The following is a 19,446-nucleotide window of genomic DNA, read 5'->3' as shown; positions in this document are numbered from 1 at the left end:
ATATTTATCAGCACCAGTTATAAAGCATTCCAAGACCAGAACTCCCACTAAGGGAGAGCTGTGTTCTAGGAACCATATGAGGGAGCACCAGAGGGATGTATGCTATCCTACTTCAGTGAAACACAGGATAAAAAAGTTTCCCCAGAAAATAAACAAGAGACTCCAGACTGCACTTTGCCATGCATGTGTGTTCTCTCACTCGGGAACTGCAAGCTGTTCACATCAGGAGGCTTGAGGCAGAATGGCTGGAAAACTGTGTAGAGGAAACCAACCTGGAGGTATTGGTCAATTCTCAGCTGAACATGAGCCAGCAGTGTGCCCAGATGGCCAAGAAGGCCCATGGCATCCTGACTTGTATCAGAAATAGTGCAGCCAGCAGGAGCAGGGAAGTGATCATCCCTCTGTACTCAGCTCCGGTGAGGCTGCACCTTGAGTACTATGTTCAGTTTTGAGCCCCTTACAACAAGACATCAAAGTCCTGGAGTGTGGGGTTTGGAGCACAAGTCTTGTGGGGAGCAGTTGAGAGAGCTGGGATTGTTCAGTCATAGAAGAGTAGGCTATGGGGAAACCTTATTGCTGTCTACAACTGCCTAAAGAGAGGTTGTGGCAAGGTGGGGGTCAGCCTCTTGTGTAACTAACAATTAAATAGGACGAGGGAATGTTCTCAAGTTGTGCCAGGGGAAATTCAGATTAGATGTTAGGAAATACTCCACTGAAAGACTGGTCAGGTGCTGGAAGCTACAAATTGCTGCCATCCCGTGTATCTGTGGTCATAAGTCCAAAGGACCAAAACTTCTGTGTTAGAAATTTTCTACTTTTCTGCCCTCTTCCCAGGTAAAGAGAAATGCATGGTTGAGATATTGGTTGGATCAAATCTGAAGGATCACACAGTGTGATACGTGAACAAAGAAACAGATTACAGACACTCAATGCTAATTTTCCAGGCCTCCAAGTTACAATTCTCCATGATGTATACAGTAGATCTATGATAGCCAAGGCCCTGATTCTCATTTACATCACCCAACACTATAAAGTGAAATGAAACTGGAACAAAAGGACGTGAATGCAAGCAAGAATCTGGCCAAATACCTGTATCTTTTGAAGTTTTGGCTGCCACTCAGACCTAATTTAGAGACTGACTCTTCCAGATGTGCTTAAATGAGGGAGCAAGCCTCCAGCTGGGAGACAGACAGTCCCCAGAGGAGTGATGAGCCTGGCAGAAATCTATTAATCTGCTGTTTGGCTGGTGAACCAGAGGTGGGGCTTGTGACCAGGTGTGGGAATGATCAGAAACAGATCTGGTCAGAAACAATTCGATGATCAGAAAGTTGGACAGGTCCTTTTCTCTGATACAAGAAATTAGATCTAAAAATATAGCCTAAGGTACACATTTCTCCTCAGGAAGGCTGATCTTCAGAACACACTGGAATCAAGCTGTACTGCATAATAAATTTCTCCAAGAGTCTGTTACTGAAAAAAAAAAAACACAAAAACAACAGTTTATAAACTTGTAGATGCCTCATTGTTGCCAAACATGTTGCTTTATTCAGTTGGCAATAGCATCACTTCAGTATTATCAAGGAGTTCTCACGTGGCAAAACAAAATGACCAAGTGAATACAATCTACATCAGTTCCCTGTTCTACAATTGATCAGATGCAGTGTGTGGGAAAGGTTGAAGAGGCTCAATTCACAAACTGGTGCACTTGATTTCGCATCTGTATATAGCCATAGTGATGCCTTACCAAATTTTTGAAATGCTTCCAAAACAAATTGCTAAATGCTGTCCTGTGAGACAGCCTTTGCAATAACTGCTTGTTCAAAGGATGCTTTTTCTTTCTCTATCTCTCCTAATGCATATAAAAATGGAATCTTCCATTATCAAACAGTAGTTGCACATACATAGCACTACCCTCTTAAATTGAGAAAGCAGAATACTTTCTCCAACTAAAATTTCTGTGAACTAAAACCAACTCCAGGTTCACAGTTCCATTTGATAAGGCTCACATTACTCTTCTGCATGACAAGGCAAACACAGATTTATGTGCTCTATCTGGCTCGCATTTTAGATCTGAAGAAGAACCCGCACATACAAAAGTTTATCTATTTTCCAGCTATATCCAATGCTGTCAAAAAAGATACCAGCTGTGAAAATCTTCTTTCTTTAGGCCACCAGAGGAAATAAATAATATTATTAGTGTTCTTGAATAATCTCTCTTTTGTTGTTGTTGTTGTTGTTGTTGTTCCTGGAAGAAGTGTGCTAAGTCTTTCAAAGAAAGCCATATAACTTCTGCTAGATTATCTTGAACACTTCAGCTCAGCTTTTTCCTGTTATGTCATGTTTAAGGATCACTTTCTGTTTCCTTCATCATATTTAAGGAGCCTGTGAGACAATAGTTTTCTTTTCACAGGGTATCAATACAGGACAGAGATTGAGAATGTCAGGATGTCCTAGTTTGTCTGGGTCAGAGTCCCAGCTCTATCTGCTACGCTCCACACAATGGCACCAGCATCAAATATCAGCCTGTGTATGTATGCCAAAATTATCTGCAATTTAACTTCTCACTTAGGAACAAGTAAGAAAGGGACTGTTAATAATTATTTTTCAGGGGAAATAGTCTGGTTGATAAACTATTTGTTTGCACTCCTTTTGTCCATTTCTATGAGTGTTTACTTTTGTTGTCATTTGCAGTGGTGATGCATGCTACAGTCTGAAGCAATTCACCTTAAGAACTGTGTTTCCAATTTTTCTATTTCCATATTTCCCAGTTTTGTTCCCAGATAGTCTTACTAATGACAAACTACTCTTAGCAGTCTTTGTAGAGGAGTAGAATATGAAGTCTATGGATTACATCAAACTCAGTCCAATAATAAGAAATGTCAATACCCTCATGCAATATTGTGACTACAAATTCCATTAATCCCATGTTGAGGGAGAGCATGCAGTGATTGAAAAGCTTGAATTTTTTTGGAGTTAAAACAAAACATTAATTTGTGCTCATGGGTAACTCTAAGCAATTAATAGGAATTCCCAGCATTAGCTTTAATGACTTCCACTGTTTAGAAAGTCTAAGCCATAGCCTCTGAACACCAAAGCCTTACCTCTTACCTTAAAGGTTGTTCAGTGTGGCCTTACCTCTTGGAGTGGTGGAGCTGTGTTACTTATCATGGGCCACACTGAACAACCTTTAAGGTCCTGAAGGAAATACTGTGTTGCTTTTTAGAAAGCTAGCTAGATACTGAGTAGATCTGAAGAACCTGAAAGAACTTGGAATAACTCCACTAATAGTTCAGAAAGAGTAGGTTAGTATCTGGGGTGGGATTTCATGACTGCTAGTAGAGACACATAGTGTCAGATACTTTCCCACACCATAAAATAGTACGGCTAGAATCATAGAATTGTAGAATCATAGAATCATAGAATGATTTAGGTTGGAAGAGAGCTTTAAAATTGTCTAGTTCCAGCCCCCTGCTATAGGCTGGGATGCCTCCTTCTAGACCAGGTTGCTCACAGCCCCATCCAGCGTGGCCTTGAATGCCTCCAGGGAGGTATCATCCACAGCCTCACTGGACTGCCTGTTCCAGTGTCTTACCACCCAGACAGTCAAGAATTTATTCCTAATATATAATCTGAATCTATCCTCTTCCAGTTCAAAGACATTTCCCCTCATTCTGTTGTTGCCTGCCCTTATAAAACATCCTTCCCCAGCTTTCCTGTAGGCCCCCTTCAGATACTGGAAGGCTGCTATAAGGTCTCCTCAGAGCCTTCTCTTCTCCAGGCTGAACAAGCCCAGCTCTCTCAGTCTGTCCTCATTGGGGAGGTTCTCCATCCATCTGATCATCTTTGTGGCCCTCCTCTGGACCTGCTACAACAGCTCAATGTCCTTCTTGTGTGAGGGGCTCCGGAACTGGACACAGTACTCCAGATGGTGTCTCATAAGAGCAGAGCAGAGGGGCAGATTCATCTGCCTTGACCTGCTGGTCACATTTTCTTGATCTAAATTGGGATATGGTTGGGCTTCTGGGCTGTGAGTGACATTGCCAGCTCATATTGAATCTCTCATCAATCAGCATTCCCAAATCCTTCTCCTCAGTGCTTCCTCCCAAGCTATTCTCTGCCGTGTATCTAGGTAGGGGCTTGAGATTGGCCCTACCCAGATACATGATCTTGCACTTGGTCTTGTTGAACTTCATGAGGTTGGCATGAGCCCACCTCTCAAACCTTTCCAGGTCCCTCTGGATGGCATCTCTTCCCTCTAGCACATCAACTGTACCACTCAGCTTGGTGTCGTCTGCAAACTGGCTGAGGGTGCACTCAATCCCACTCTGTAGGTGTCCATGTCACCTACATACTAAATAACACTGGTCCCAACACTGACCCTCAAGGAACACAACATCGATCACAACACTGATCCCTGAGGAATGCACACCGATCCACGAGGAATCTCTTCACACGTGCTGCATCACTGTCAAGCCATTTAATGTAAGGTCTGAAATAAAAAATAGTGTGTTCTCGCTGCATGCATATAAGCAAGAATCTACAAAGAGAGTGCAGAAGACAATTTTATTGACAGTTAAACAGTTTCTTCTATAATGCAAAATAAGCAAACACAAATAAGATAAACATACATGAAGGGTATTTTCAAAGGCTACTTCTTAATTTACATAATAAATGGAAACATGAAGTATATGAAAATGGAACATATGGAATAAGATTTCCTTTCTGAAAATCTTGAGAGTCTGAATGGAAGCCCTTTTTAGTCAGTGGCAATCTCCTCATTAACTTCTACATTTAATCTAACAGATGTTATTTTGTTATTCTAGCAGAGAGCTCTGATTTTACCGGCTGTATCTTTTCATTGATTATGAATTGATAATGAATGTAAACTTTCTTCTCCAAAACCAGCATAAGGAGTGTATGTTCATGGTTTATTTATTGTAAGTCAAGGGACCATTTACAAAACTCAAACACTCATAAATAACAGAGCAATCTAAATTTTGTTTTATTGGCCATGACCAAGTTCTTGTTTGCGGAAGGATATTACATACAGAAAGCTGAACTCTTCTTTCATGTTCAGAGGGATAAAAGAGCAGAACTGTTTTGCTTTAGGATAACATCTCTATGCCCAACAATTACTGAATGGGTCATATGACAAATTTAGCAACCACTGAAGAAGTATCTAGTAGAACAAAGCTTCATTGTTTCTGGCAACAATTTATATCTAAGTTATATCTAAGTTACAGAACACTGAAATACTCTTAGAAGATAGCAAAACATACGTTTTGATTTGCAGTCCTCTCACTTTTGTGTAGTTTTACAGACAGTGGCTCACATTAAATACTTTAGTTCTAGACAACCTTATGCCTGTGTAAAGTGGTTGTATCTTAATAGTGAATATGGGTAATTTGACAAGGTCATATCTTAAAAATTAAGAACCTTAACACTGGAAAACTGGACATACCTTTGCATTAAGAAGAAAAGAACAAAGGAACTAATTGTAAGTTGCCTAATATCACCTCATATTCACTCAAGTTTCTCCTAATAACATTTAATCTCCTCTTACTTGAAGTGGTTTTGTAATGAAGAAAAAGAGGCCCTAAACTCTTTATCATAATTAATGTAGGGTCATAGAGAATGGAAATCTTCCAGGAGTTGTCTGCCCAAGAGGAAACCAGCTCTATCTATGGTAACTGTACTGACACCAGTTATTACAGCCTTTAATGGTGAAGACTCAACATCCTTCCCAGGTAACCTTTCACTAATTTTTTTCTACATTAAGATGATATCTCCTAAGATATAATACACATCTTGTGTAGTGTATTTTAAGCCCTTTATATCTTCTTATATCCTTCAGTCATGAAGAATAGATTAATCCCCTTTCCTTGGACACAAGTTTATAAGACTGCTGCCATTCCTTGTCCCTCCCTTGCCCAAGCTTCTCTTCTTTAGCTCAGTAACCTCGGATCTGTTTCTTTCATGGACGATGCAGTCTGATCTTTTCATTGCTGTTGCACTAAGACCAGAGACATCAGCTTATCATTGTGAAGTGAAATGGAAAGATGAGTTCACGGTTTTATTTCTAATTCCCTATTTCAGATACTTTCTTTTCTGCAGCATCAGGATATGCTTGTGATATACATATGGAATGCAGATTCTTCACCAAATTACTGCTTTGTCATTGTTTCCTTCCTCTACTTATATGGCTGAACTGTTCTGCTGAAGAGAAATATTTTGCTGCTTTTCCAACAAGTTTTGTCCTATAATTTTCCTGATTATTTTTACAGCTTATCAAGATCATTCTGAACTTCAGCTCTGTGCTCCAGTCTACTTGAAGTTCCTCTGCAAATATGCACCCTCAATATTCAATCACAGAGACAGGTATAAAAATATTGAACATAGACAAGCCCAGGGAAAAAAAAACAATAACAAAAAAGCTGAATATTGAATATGAGGTTCATTGTGAACCATTGATAATAGGTCTGCAAATGCATTTTCCAAACTGTCTACTTGTCTCATAGAAGTTCCATAAAAATCATATCCTCTTATGTATCAGCGTGACATTTGAAATTTCAAAAGCCTCTCACTGCTTATATGACAGTCATGCTTTTCCCACACTCACGGTCTGTTACCTTATTATCTATCAATGAGAATGTTATGATGTGAATCATGATTGACAAAGACATCCTAGCTAACAGTCGTCTCTTTGAGCATTTGGATACTCTGATATTTATCACTTCTTCAGCTTTTTCAAAAATTCTCAGCTTATTTGACTGTTCATGAAATTCTTCCAAGAAATTTAGTCAGACTGATATGTTCCTTGTTGCTTTTTCTTTTTCATAGACTCATAGAATCAAAGAATGATTAAGGTAGGAAAAGAACACAAAGATCATGTACTCCAACCACCAATGTGTCCCCACCATACGACTAAACCACGACCCCCTGTGCCACATCTCCGCATTTCTTTAACATCTCCATGGACAGTGACTCCACACCTCCTTGGACAGCCTGTGCCAATGCCTCACTGCTCTTTCTGAGAAGAATTTTTTCCTAATATTTTTAGTTTTCTTCTTAAAAAGTAAATGTGCTTTTCCCAGTCTTGTGATTTCTTTCCCAGCTATCACAAGTACTTAAAGGTGGTCAGTGGTGGTTCAGAGATTGTTTCTGACTATTCTGACTGGAGGCTTATGCTGATTCTGATGGTAATTCCAAACACTCATTACAAAAAAAAAAAAAAAAAAAAAAAAACAAACCAAAAACGGGAGTCATCTAAACACTAAATCAGTGCAATGTGCAATATTTTCTTACTCCTCTCTTTTCTGAACATTCTTCCCTACATCTATGATTTAAGGTTAAAACCAGCCCAGGTAATTACAGCCTGTGTTTTAAAATGCTCTTAATCATTAAATTTCAGCACACTATCACCATATAATTTTTATCTTTTGTTAAAAGTTAAATGTCCCCATCTCTTCATATCAAATTTTGAAAGAAAATCCACAGGCTGTGATGCACGGCAAGAAAGAGAAATGGGCTATTCCCAGTGTTTTTAATCCAGCAAGGAGAAGGAATTGAATCCACATCCTTGGACTTTACCAGCTGAGTAGTAACTGTGCTCTCCACTGGCAGTACCTTATTATGTGTGTCATACTCAAGATAACCCCATGCACATTCTTGTGGTCTTTGGACACAGTTCCAGATTTTACCATTGCACTTAGATGACTAGAATTCATATAATCATACTTCAAGCAGAAGCATTCTCATAACAGCAACAAAAGTGCTTTCAGCCTGGAGGTCAGCCTTTCGCATTCTCCTTTCTGACTTCCCTGATTCCCTCTATTTGCCTTTTGAAAGAAGCTTTTATTCACGCTCAGTCTGGTTCCCAGTTCTGCTATGGTTTCTGTTTCATTTTTCTCCACATTAGAAAGTAAAAGTCCTATGTAGAGCATTTCTCAGTCTTTATTAGCAAACCTCTCAGCCCTATCTTTGACTCATGCCTCTGATATAGAAGTTTTTCCTAGCAGACTGGCCCCCTGTGCACTCTTCTATTCCCTACAGATTTATTCTCTTGCTCTGTACTAACATCACATCATCCCTGTGCTCATTTTCTTCATCTGGGAACGGGGCCAAGGCTGGCTCAGGTGCAGCTCCCCCAGGGCTTGCCCATCCTCCTCGTCCTGGCTGATTCATTCAGGAGACATCCCAGTCCAATGTTTATGAAATCTTCGTTTTGCAATCGCCATGGTAGCGAATCAAATGTCACTAACGCTGCATCACCAAATGAATCAGGCAGGAGAAGGATATAAAAAGGGAGAGCTGCTATTTATACTCAGATATTGCAGTAATCAGCGAGGATGAGCATGCACGTGGAAAGTGACCACTAAACAGCGTGTCCATCTCCTAGGGGTCCTCCAGGCCACGTAGCAGCAGTGCGTCTGCAGCAGCAGAAATGCTTCCCTCCCACTCTCCAGACTCCACATGCAGCATTTATTTAAGGAATTTTCACATTCCTGGGAGGGAAATCTCACACACCGGCAGAACAGTGAGAAAGCAGCTGCTCCAAATGAGCAGAAAGGGCAGGTTGTGGGAGTGCATGGGATGTGTCCCAGTGAGCCCACATCCCTTTTGTGTTACGATATCTGACTCTGGGTCATTTGTTTCAATTTTGTGTGCTCACTGATCCCAGTGGAGGGAATTTTCTCTCTTGTGTAATCATTTTTAATGGTTAATGGTTAAATCAAATAAGGCTGACAAAATGAAAGCGGAGTCTCATTTCAAAATCTGCTCTTCTCACTTAAATTGCTGTCGTAATGGAGAAACTCCACCTGACTCTGGGAAATTATTTCTGACAAACCAGGACAGAACAGAATCAGAATGGCAGCCAGTTAACAGTTCAGTTTCACACTTTTTCTAAAGTTTCCCTTATTTCTACAGATTTCTCTTCTCCTCTGAAACATGCAACATGATCATCTCTGTGACAAGGGGCCACAGTAGCCTGGACACGACAATCCAGATGTCCATCCCAGTCATGGGTCTCTGTGCTGGTCAATACAAGTACCAACAGGAGAAGACTAAAGAGAAATACTAACAGTCTCATCTTATAGCCAGTCTCGTGGGAATGTATTGGAAACATTAGCGAGAGCAGCTATAAGTTACAAATAGCAGTTGAAACAGAAGTTGACATTTTTCAAAATTAAAATATGATTATGATGTTTCCTGTTTCAAACAATAAAATAACCTAAATAAAATTAAGAGCTGACTTTGCGATAGCCCAAAGCAGAAAAGATAATGTGATGTAATTATTCTCTGCTTTATAAAACAACAAAACAACAAACAAACAATTAGATCACACACATCTCCAGCTTAAAATAAAATATTTCTGTTTAGTTATATGCTAGTGAGCATAGAAGTGGTCTGTTCTCAATTCAGATGCAACATTTATTAAAACAAAATATTCTTGGATAAATAATACAACTTCCATGTTTTAGGCAAATAACATTTGCCCTGAGTTCCAGACAGAAGAGCTCATTAAATGTAGCATAAGCTGTCATTGACTTGAATGGAGCTTTCCTTGATTATAACAACACTATAGTAGCTCTCCTACCCAGTTATGTTAAATTATTTTAGTAAAAATTAAGTAGGTTCAGATAAAAAGTCCTTTAGCACCAAAGTCAAAAGAGTCAAACCCACTCTCTTTTACTCACGGTGTCCCACAGATCCTCTCCCAGGCCCTCACCAACATTAACACAACTTTGTTTATGTGGTTCATCCCAGTGATGCAGCAGCATGGATGCTGCATAGAGGCAAACCTGACAGCAAATAATTGTTTGTGCTGTGGCTCAGATGCCAATGCGTAACAGATAGTAATGAATATCTGTCTAGGCCTCCTGCTGTGAACAGAGCAGAAATAAATCATGCTGGATAACTCTGAAGGCACTGCACTTGAAAAGGCACTAGGCAAGGGGCTAGCCAGTTCTGGCATCTCTGCAAAGGGCTACTGGTGCAGGGTGTTCCCCATAGGCCCTGTGCTGCATCAGCAATGCAGTGCTACAGAAGGGAAGGCTGCAGCTGATTTTAAGGAGCAGCTCAGGCACCTGGAGGTGCACAATGTCTGCAAGGTCAGCTTCACAGCTATGTGATGGAGCTGTGACGTTCCTGCAGATGTGTGCACTGCCAGAAGGCAATAATTGCATGAAAGCAGATTTAGTGCTGCTTTTAATTCTAATGTCTGTCTTGTGTAAGGCAGTTTGATGCTTTTCTGAGAAGTTTTAGGGTGTATCTACATAGTACTCTGCCTCTGATACCAGGTGGATAAGCGTGAGATCCAGTGAACCTGGTCAAATAGATGTAAAGAGAGAAGTACATTGGCTGGGGCTCACTTCTGCTCTAGCAGTGTGAGTGAAACTGCCATCCCATGGCACTGCACAAAAACTCTCAGCTGCATTGTTGGACCTTTGTAGAACCTTCTTCTTTCTCAGCTCCTCAGATATGTTTATCTCAATCACAAGACAAGATTGAAAAAGTGAGTGGGGATAAGCCATGTGGAATGCTACCCAAGAGCATCCAGATCCAGTTGATCACCCTGACACAGTGAGTCCTTTTAGCCAAGTGCATCAGTCAGGTCTCTGACCCAAAAATGGACATGAGTGGAATTTAAGTTCCCTCTCCTGATACTGTAGCTTGTGAGTACATTTCTCCATATGCATAAGGGCTTTCCTGTTTTATTGCTCAGCATATGGAATGTGTCTGTGGGAGACATGCTTCCTGGGAACACTCCAGTGGAGGACATCCTATTCAACTGATGAAATAACCGAGGGCTGTAAACACTGGAAGCAGAGGAGATTTTGATCAAGGACCTTGAGAGGTCAGTTCCAGACAAGAAAGTGAAGGAATCCTCAAGTGCGTGGGAGATAAGAGACTTCAGAGCACTCCAAAAAAGTGAAAAGTGCACTCCAAGAAAAAGGAAGTGGATATGGATGTTTGGATGTTCACAGTGCTTATTTGATGCTTATCTTTTCTTGGCAAAGAAATCCCTACTGATACGAAGCAATGTAGGACAACAAATTTTATCAGTGAAATTAAAATCTATATTTAAAAAAAATTGTATGGGGTATTTGACTTTGTACAATAAAACATCAAATGTGTCAGTGGGAAGTGAATTCCCCACAGAAGCTGGCAATAAAATTTAAATATTTTTCTGAACTTCTGTGACTTGGTTAAATCTGCAGGTTATCTTCGCATCTTCTGCAGCATCTCCATCTTTCTACAAGTCAGCTTGCTCCTCTAATACAAACATGACCTATCTTTTAGATCTCTTAAAGAATATCATAGAATCATCTGAGTTGGAAGGGAACCTTGTAGGTCATCTAGTCCAACTCCCCTGTAAAGAACAGGGACACCTACAGCTAGATCAGGTTGGTTAGAGCCTGGTCCTGCCTGACCTTGAATGTCTCCAGGGACAGGGAATCCATCATCTCTCTAGGCAATCTGTGCCAGTGCCTCATCATCTTTATTATAAAAAAAATCTCTGTGAAAACCACCTCCATTATTGCCTTTATAAGATAAAGATTCCAGTTTAGATGTCTATTTCAAATTTTCTGGGTTGGGAAACAGTTTATATACATCTCTGTTTTTGCTATCTCTCTTTTCAACCCCTGTGTTTGGGAAATGAATGTTAGAACTGTGCACTAAGTACAAAATCATGACCTATTGCAGGCTTGCAGAATGACACAACAATTTCAGTTATTTTGCCATCCATTCTTACTTGCTTTTTGAAGTCTATTTGCTGAGTTCATAAAATGAACCACATTGACTTTTGTTGAATTTTTTGTTAAGTAATATTTAACATTCCCATCTTTGAACACCAGTGGTATTTTTCTACATATGAGTTGCTTTACTTTGACTCTTCCTCTGCTTGCAGACACTTGCAATAGTAAAAACATTCTGCAGTTTTTGCACTTAGTTTTAGTTTTGACATCCTAACCCAGTTCCGAAAACTTCTGTATTAATTGTAAAACTGAAAATGAATGGAAAGAGATGCCACACTGCCTGAGAAAAGCAGAGCTTAGCATCCAGAGAGAACGAAACTCTCATTGTAGGAATAGCCTGAAAAACAGACGTAGGATTCAATTTTCTAGATAATAGCCACTGTTTATCTATATTATGTTACGAACGATGTTTCACCATTTGCTTGCTTTTTATAATTGCTTTTCTTTTCTCTTTAGTTATTATTTTTTACTTCTTTTCATTGTATTCATTGATGAATTGGTGCTATGTTGTTAATAATGTAATTTTCTATTATTTAATTCATTTGTAACTGCTCTTTGGAAGTAAAAGTGAAAACAAAAAAATAGTTAGACATTTAACGTCCAAGAAGGCAAAATAAAAGTGATACATTCTCCTCCTATGCAACAGATCCTAACTTCACCCATATGGTCTAACATTCCTGTCAGATGATGTTTATGCATTTGGAGGATTAAAATATTTTGAATGTATTTTCACTGATATCAGTGGATATCCAATGCTAAACTACACTCAGGTAAATACAATATAAAATATTGCCTCATAAGTTTGGGAATCACCTATAGTAAAAATTTCTGATGAAAGCTGATTTATGAAGCTCAGAAAAGCAACTGCTCTAATGACACAGACCACTCCCTCTTGCCACAAGGCATCAGATGTTTCTTTAATTTTTTGTATTTATACTTTTTCTCATTCTGAAAAACAGATAACATGCTAACCCAGGGATGTCCCACAAAGGACCACTGAAGTCCATCTTTATCCCCCTGACAATGCAACTCCAATTTAGTTCTGCTTTTAGTTTTAGGCTTTCTGAGAACTGCATGTTGAGAGTCAATTGGAGAAGTTGGTATGATCCAATCTCTGCTTAGTTTCTGCAAAACTGGAGTGATCTAATAGAAATCATAGAATATCCCAAGTTGGAAGGGACTCAGAAGGATCATCAAGTCCAACTCCTGGATTTCCCAGTCCACCTGTTTTTTCTAGACCAGTCCAAAAAAACCATGCTCCCTTGCTAATAGATCCAGAACAGGCTGAAATTTCACTTCATGTGAATCTATGCATCAACACTGTACATACAGGATGGAGGGAAATATCCAGCACGTGGAGTCTGCTTCACAATGAATGTGGGTTGCCATGCACTTCCCTTGAACCCCACTTGGAGAAAGAAAGAATTTCAAAGCTCCAGCAATTTGGAGGAGGTGGTGTAATTTGTTTTGGTGATATTTCTCACTTGTCACCTATTTAAGGCTGGCAGTTTTAAATGATCTGTGGTGAACAAACAAACTTAATCAAACTTACTTTTTAATGTAATAATGGAATTGAGTACAATAAGTTGATAGGAAAAATGTATCTGGGGAAAATACTCAGAGTATAATGCTGTCTGGAATTCTTACTTACTTTATAGCAATAGGCTATAATTAAAAACACTTTTTGTTGACAGCTTTTGTCTTTTTTTACTGGGGGGAGAAATGTTCATTAAAAAAAAAAAAAAAGAGAAAGAGACAAAAACGTATGTGCCCAAATCATTTAGTATTTACAAAACGAGCTTAAAAAAGAGTTCAGAATCCACAAAGGACACAGACTAGTGGGGCTTGAGCCCTAACTGTGCTTTCTTCATATCTCAATCACAGAGAAGACCAAGTGTTCAACCCTCCAAAAAAAACAACTGCTCAAATTCACTCGGTTGCTGAATTGGTAGGTAAAAACAAAGTGGTGGATTGCAGCTCACTGTACTGTCCCCAAGAAGATGCACTGCTGTGTTCAGCTCACAATGAGGCTCCCCTCACTCTTCTTCTCCCAGTTCCACCATGCTCGTGGCTTGCCCTTCCTTTCCATATTGGGGATCCTTCCTGCTTTGTGTCTCAGCTCTGCCAAGCCCCACTGCTGATTGTCCCACCACTGCCCTTAGCCATTCCCCACACTGCCTCACCTCCCCTCATGTTCTTTTGGCAGGACATATCTGAAGATAGCAGAGGAATTCTCCAGCTTTCTAAATGGAGATTTGGCAAGTTGCCTGAGACTTTTCCAGTCTCCAAAATGGCAAATTCACAGGAAGACCTCTGCATTCTATTATTGAAAATAATTTTGTGCAAAATGTAGGTCCTCAGCCACAACTTCCCTTCCTCAGCAGCTCCCCAGCTCTGGAATTACCTAACATTTCAGAGTCTTCTCCCAGTAAAATTCCCCAGATATCCAACTGCCTATTGCTGGTCACACCCAAAATTGCTTAATTCTTGACAGTACAGAGAAACTAGACTCTGAATTCATGGATAAACTCAGTCAGAATTTATAATCTACTCTTTTTCCCTATGCCTGGCAGCACAGTCGGAGGCAGTGGTTTTCTGAGTACACATTGCCAGACAATGCCTCACATAGTGCAAAGAGAGATAAGAAGGTGCTACACCCCTTCTGTTTGACCCCAGCCGTCAGCACACTTGGCTAAGATAAGTGAAGATTCGTCAGCAGGAATAAAGGAGTAGTAATTCCTGCTCCTCTGAAAAAAAAATCAAAAAATAAAAAAAATCCCTCTAGTTTTAGCACCACCCAGTACTACATACTTGCTTCTGTAATATATGACGCTGTTAAGAGCTGAATAGCCACCCCATTCACGTAGAGTCTACAGCTGACTCAATGGTGCAACGCAAATCCTTAATCCTGTATATCTCAAGAACCTTCCAGGAAACTTCAGAGCATCAGAGCATAGGAAATACACTTGTTGGTTGACTTCAATCTTTCCTGTTGAGGTACTAGTGCAACTCCTTGCTTTAAGGACCAAGACCAGATAGCACCTTTTCAGTATCTAAAAGGGGGGTATAAGAAAGAAGGGGACAGACTCTTCAGTGATGTCTGTTGTGGAAGGACAAGGGAAACTGGTTTCAAACTAAAAGAGGGGAGATTTAGATTGGACATAAGGAAGAAGTTTTTTACAGTAAGAGTAGTGAAGCACTGGAACAGGTTGCCCAGAGAAGTGGTGGATGCCCCACCCCTGGAGACACACAAGGTCAGGCTGGACCAGGCTCTGAACAATCTGGTCCAGTTGTAGGTATCCCTGTTCATTTCAGGAGAATTGGACTGGACAACCTTTAAGAGTTTGTCCAGTTCAAATGATTTTAACATTCAGTGTCTCAGAGCCATGATGTTCTGGGCCATTTCTCAGTCATCTGTTCTTTCTCTGGCCCAGTCAATATGTCATGGTTTGCCATAAAATTAGATCTGCACAGCACTACGTCGGGACTTTGACTTTAGATGGGCAGGGAGTGCCTGGTGCTATGTTCTCCAAAGTCTCCATCCTTTTTTGTGCATGAGGCATTTTTGAAAATGTTGTTTAGATTTTAAATAAAATAAAGATTCAGAACTAGCAGAGCTTAATCTCCTTCTCTGCTTTTGGAAATTTGACTAGGTAATCATTTACATTTTTACTTGACTCATACTTGCTTTAAATCTGGCTAGGGGGCATTTTTGGAAATGTTACCCAGTCACCTTTTTACTCTGTAGACCAATCCTTAAGCAGGTGCCACAGACTTATCTAGATCAATCTGTGCCCGTGACAGGGGGCAGCAGGCCTGCAGGCCCAACGGACTGAAAAAAAAAAAAGAACAGCGGCAACGATCTAAGGAGGAAACTTAATTTTACTTAAATATGATATTGGAATGCAAGATATCACAATATAATGCAATATAATTGGAATTGAGGCTAATAAATCAAAGAGAATGAGAGAGAAGACTGTCCGAAATGAAAAGCTTTACTTTGAACTGAAGGCATACAGCTGGGGAACACAGCCACACACTGCCAGGCAGCGAGAGAGAGCCCTGTGACTGCCTCCCATGGCTTATCTACCCCTCTGAACACAGAGTCCCCTGGGTATGTAGTTCTTCTTCTCTTCTGAGAACCAGGTATCCGGAAAGTTCTCAGTCCATTGAACTGAAGTATTAACTATTTAATTCCCCATGCTTTACATGATGTTATGATGTGGAATACTGATAACAAGAATCTTAAAAGCATTACAGCAGGGTATAGCAGGACAGAGGTCCTTATGTTCACCTGAGTATCATTAAGTGCATGAGGACTGACATACCAGACTGCCTTCAAAGAGAAACCTTTGCTTTCTGCCTCCATTATCTTACTACATCCTACCTTACCTTACAAGCATCAATGGAGCTTCTTGACTATTCCAGGCAGAGATGAAACTGAGGTCTCAGACAGAGTGTCTTCCACTCCATTCTGCATATGTATGGAAAGACAGATAGTATTGAACAACAGATTAACACACTGAGTTTGATACACAAAGGTTGAAAAAGGAATGGATGTTTTCTACCTTTCACTTCCAGAGCTGCTTTTCAAGCTAGCAGGGTGCTGGGAATCTTCATAAGACAAATGTTTGCTATTTATGTTCTTAATTAACTGTGACTTATTGGAATCCTTCCTCTTGTTTCATTTAATTTTATCTTTCTCTATCTAGCATTTTTCTTTCTCTTGCCTGTCTCTCAGGATTCCCCAACAGTAGCCAGAGGGTAGGTTTGGTTCCAGTATGAATGAATTTTCCAGTGTTAATTTTACTCAGCTCTTTTCTGTTGTGTATTTGATCTGCCTGTTTATTTTTAATATGTTTTTAGTTTGGTCTTATTATCCAATACTTTGTGATTTGTGATTTTAGGTATGATAGTTGTAATCACAAAATCACAACAGTGTTGGCTGGAAGAGACCTCTGAAGTTAGTGATCCATACTCCCAGGCACAGCAGGAATATCACCAAGTAGATGAGGTCACCAGCAGCTCTGCCTGGCACAGTTTTGAACATCCCTAAGGACAGACTTCACAGTTTCCCTAAGTACACTGTTCCATTTCCATTCTACTCTCCCAGTGGGTCTTTTATGTTGTTGTTTTTTTTCTAAACTCTGAGCCTCCCAAACCACAAACTTCCACTATTGCTCTTGTCTACTGGGAAGAGTTTCCAATTGTTGCAGGCAGCTAATAGCTACTGCTTCCTTATTACTAGATTAAATAAGCCCAGCTCTTACAACCTGTTTCTGCTGGACCTGTGCTGCAGGCCCTGACTATTTTGTGACCCTCTGCTGGACTATATCCAATTGCTCTTCATCTCTCATGAACATGGCAGTTGAGGAATATACCAAAAACTGACTGCAGTGTCCAAGGTGAAGCTTCACCACTGCTCAATAGATGAGAACAAAAGGAGGCTCAGGGGAGACATTATTGCTCTCTAAAACTCCCTTAAAAGAAGTTGTAGTGAGGTGGGTGTCAACCTCTTCTCCTAGGTGACAGTAATAGGATGAGCGATAATGGTCTTCAGTTGTGCCAGGGGAGGTTCAGGTTGGATGTTAGGAAAAATTTATTCTCCAAAAGAGTGGTGAGGCATTGGAACAGGCTGTTTAGGGAGGTGGTGGAGTCATCATCTTTGGAAGTGTCCCAGAAAAGGATAGATGTGGCACTGAGGGATATGGTCCAAAGTGGTCACAAGCATGGGCTGACTGTTGGACTAAATGAAATTATTGGTCTTTCCAACCTTAATGGTTCTATGATTCTCTTCTGTCTGCTGACAAAGGTCCTTGTAGTGTATGCCAGTATAAAGTTTGCTTGCTTTGCAATAAATATAACAGTGGTTTGTGTTCAGCCTGGCATCCCCCATCTTTATTCCTGAGCCAGTCGCATCCCTGCATCAAAGCAGGGGTTACTTCTCTAGATACCCAATCCTTCTATACTGAGCCTCACAGTTGTTTCATTGGTGCAATCAACTTTATTGGGGTCACTGGACTGAGGACTCATTTTAGTCACTCCCACGAGTTTAATGTCATCACAGATGCGCTCAGGGCGCTCACTGTCTGGGCTGCAGATGATATTTAGAGCCCTGGGCCTCGGTGTTGACCTCTGACACACTTTTCTGTTACTGATGCAACAAGATACGCGGTGAGACTTCACCATGGTAACTCAAGACAAGATCCAAAATGTAGTGAGACAAATGGGAACATTTTCATTGACTCTGCCAACGACCAGGTGGTTCAGGTCCCTGGATAAGATTTAACCTTGATTTGTGTCTCCAAGCTGTTTGAGTATAGGCAGAAGCACTTTCAGATAATTATCCTTAGGATTCAGCCACAGAAAACACTTGGCCAGAAATTTTAGTTCTCTGGGCTAAGGGCCAGATATTCAGTGACTACAGGTACCTCGTGCCAAAACACATCTTTACCTATTGGTGATAGAAGGTGATAGAATGAATATTACACTAGAGCTTTGCTATTCTTTGTTAAAGAGTGGAATACTGTACAACTACATTTTGTTTGATACCATCTTAAGTGTTGTGTTACAATAATAAATGTGTGTGAGTGTTTGGTGGTTCAGTTAAAGGACAGAGTAAGATAATAGCATAAATGAATAAGGTAATAGTTAATGTAACATATCCCAAAGCATCCGTTTCATCATGTATTTTCAATAATAACTTAATTTTAATTCCTTGTACGTGTGGCTGAATGTGAACTAGTTTATTCTGTTGGAAGTGATAAAAATTTACTATCATGGGACAGGTATAACTTTAAAAGTTTTCTTGGAAAGAGAATCTTTTTCTGTATAGTTCATTCAGTGGGGACAGCCTTGTGTTATATCAGGAACTAAGTTAGCTGTTCCTCTTCAGTATTCTCTACTTATATACTTTCAAATTATGTCTAACTTCAAAAGGATGAGGCTCTGCTTTTTTACACATGAAAACAGACACACTGTTACTCGTTTATCATTAAGAAAATCATACAGTAGAATGCAGCATCTCCTTTTTATGCTCTTGTCTGCTTGGGTTGTGAACCTCATTTTTGTATAAATTGCTTTAACTCACTAACAACAATCTTTTCTATTCCACCATGAGGGAATAGAACAGAGATTAGTATCTAATTGTGGTTTATCAAGATAACTCCTATCAAAGCCACCTTGAATATCCCAGTAACTGGGCTAGTGATGTGTTGGAGTGGGTCCATCTGATGGCTGAAATTCAATTCTGTGTCTAGCAAAAAGATCAGAAAAAGATAGTAATATTCAATAAGGAAATTGGACTGACAAAAGAGAGCATCCAGACCACATGCCAGAAGACCAACCTGGAGAAAGAAAAAAGATAAACGAACCCGCCAGGCCTAGGACACTCTCCAAGGAAGGACTCACAGGAAGAATGAGGTCACAATTGGAGTAGGGAGTAGGGAGTCTAGGAAAGGGGTCTGTACGTTTTCTAGCATTTTTTTAGTAAAAAGGGAATGAGAAATTTTTCTGAAATTACTGTCTGCTTCCTGTATTCGTCATGTAACCACCGAAAATGTAAATTAAGGAAAGGGAAATACCCAGCTTAGCCTTGGCTTTAGAATCACAGAGTCCAAAAAGAGCAGGAACTTCCACATTCCAGAAACACCTTGGAAACTCAACAATAAGCAAAACTGACCTG

General features: G+C 40.1%; 1 long non-coding RNA gene across 1 annotated transcript in view; it reads right to left on the bottom strand.

Moving 5' to 3' along the window:
* Positions 1-19,170, bottom strand: part of LOC149918711 (uncharacterized) — a 33,812-nt gene extending 14,642 nt beyond the window's left edge. Inside the window, exons 1-2 of the long non-coding RNA XR_016465655.1 lie at positions 19,109-19,170; positions 16,155-16,236 (exon numbers count right to left, since the gene is read on the bottom strand). This is a non-coding gene — a long non-coding RNA (uncharacterized LOC149918711). The remainder of the gene's footprint in view (positions 1-16,154; positions 16,237-19,108) is intronic.
* Positions 19,171-19,446: the final 276 nt, after the last annotated feature.

Source organism: Phasianus colchicus, chromosome 3 (assembly GCF_987193195.1).
Source record: "Phasianus colchicus chromosome 3, bPhaCol1.hap1.1, whole genome shotgun sequence".
NCBI classification, from domain to species: Eukaryota; Metazoa; Chordata; class Aves; order Galliformes; family Phasianidae; genus Phasianus; species Phasianus colchicus.
The sequence above is the reverse complement of the archived record's forward strand: the minus strand, read 5'-3'. Positions and strand labels throughout refer to the sequence as shown.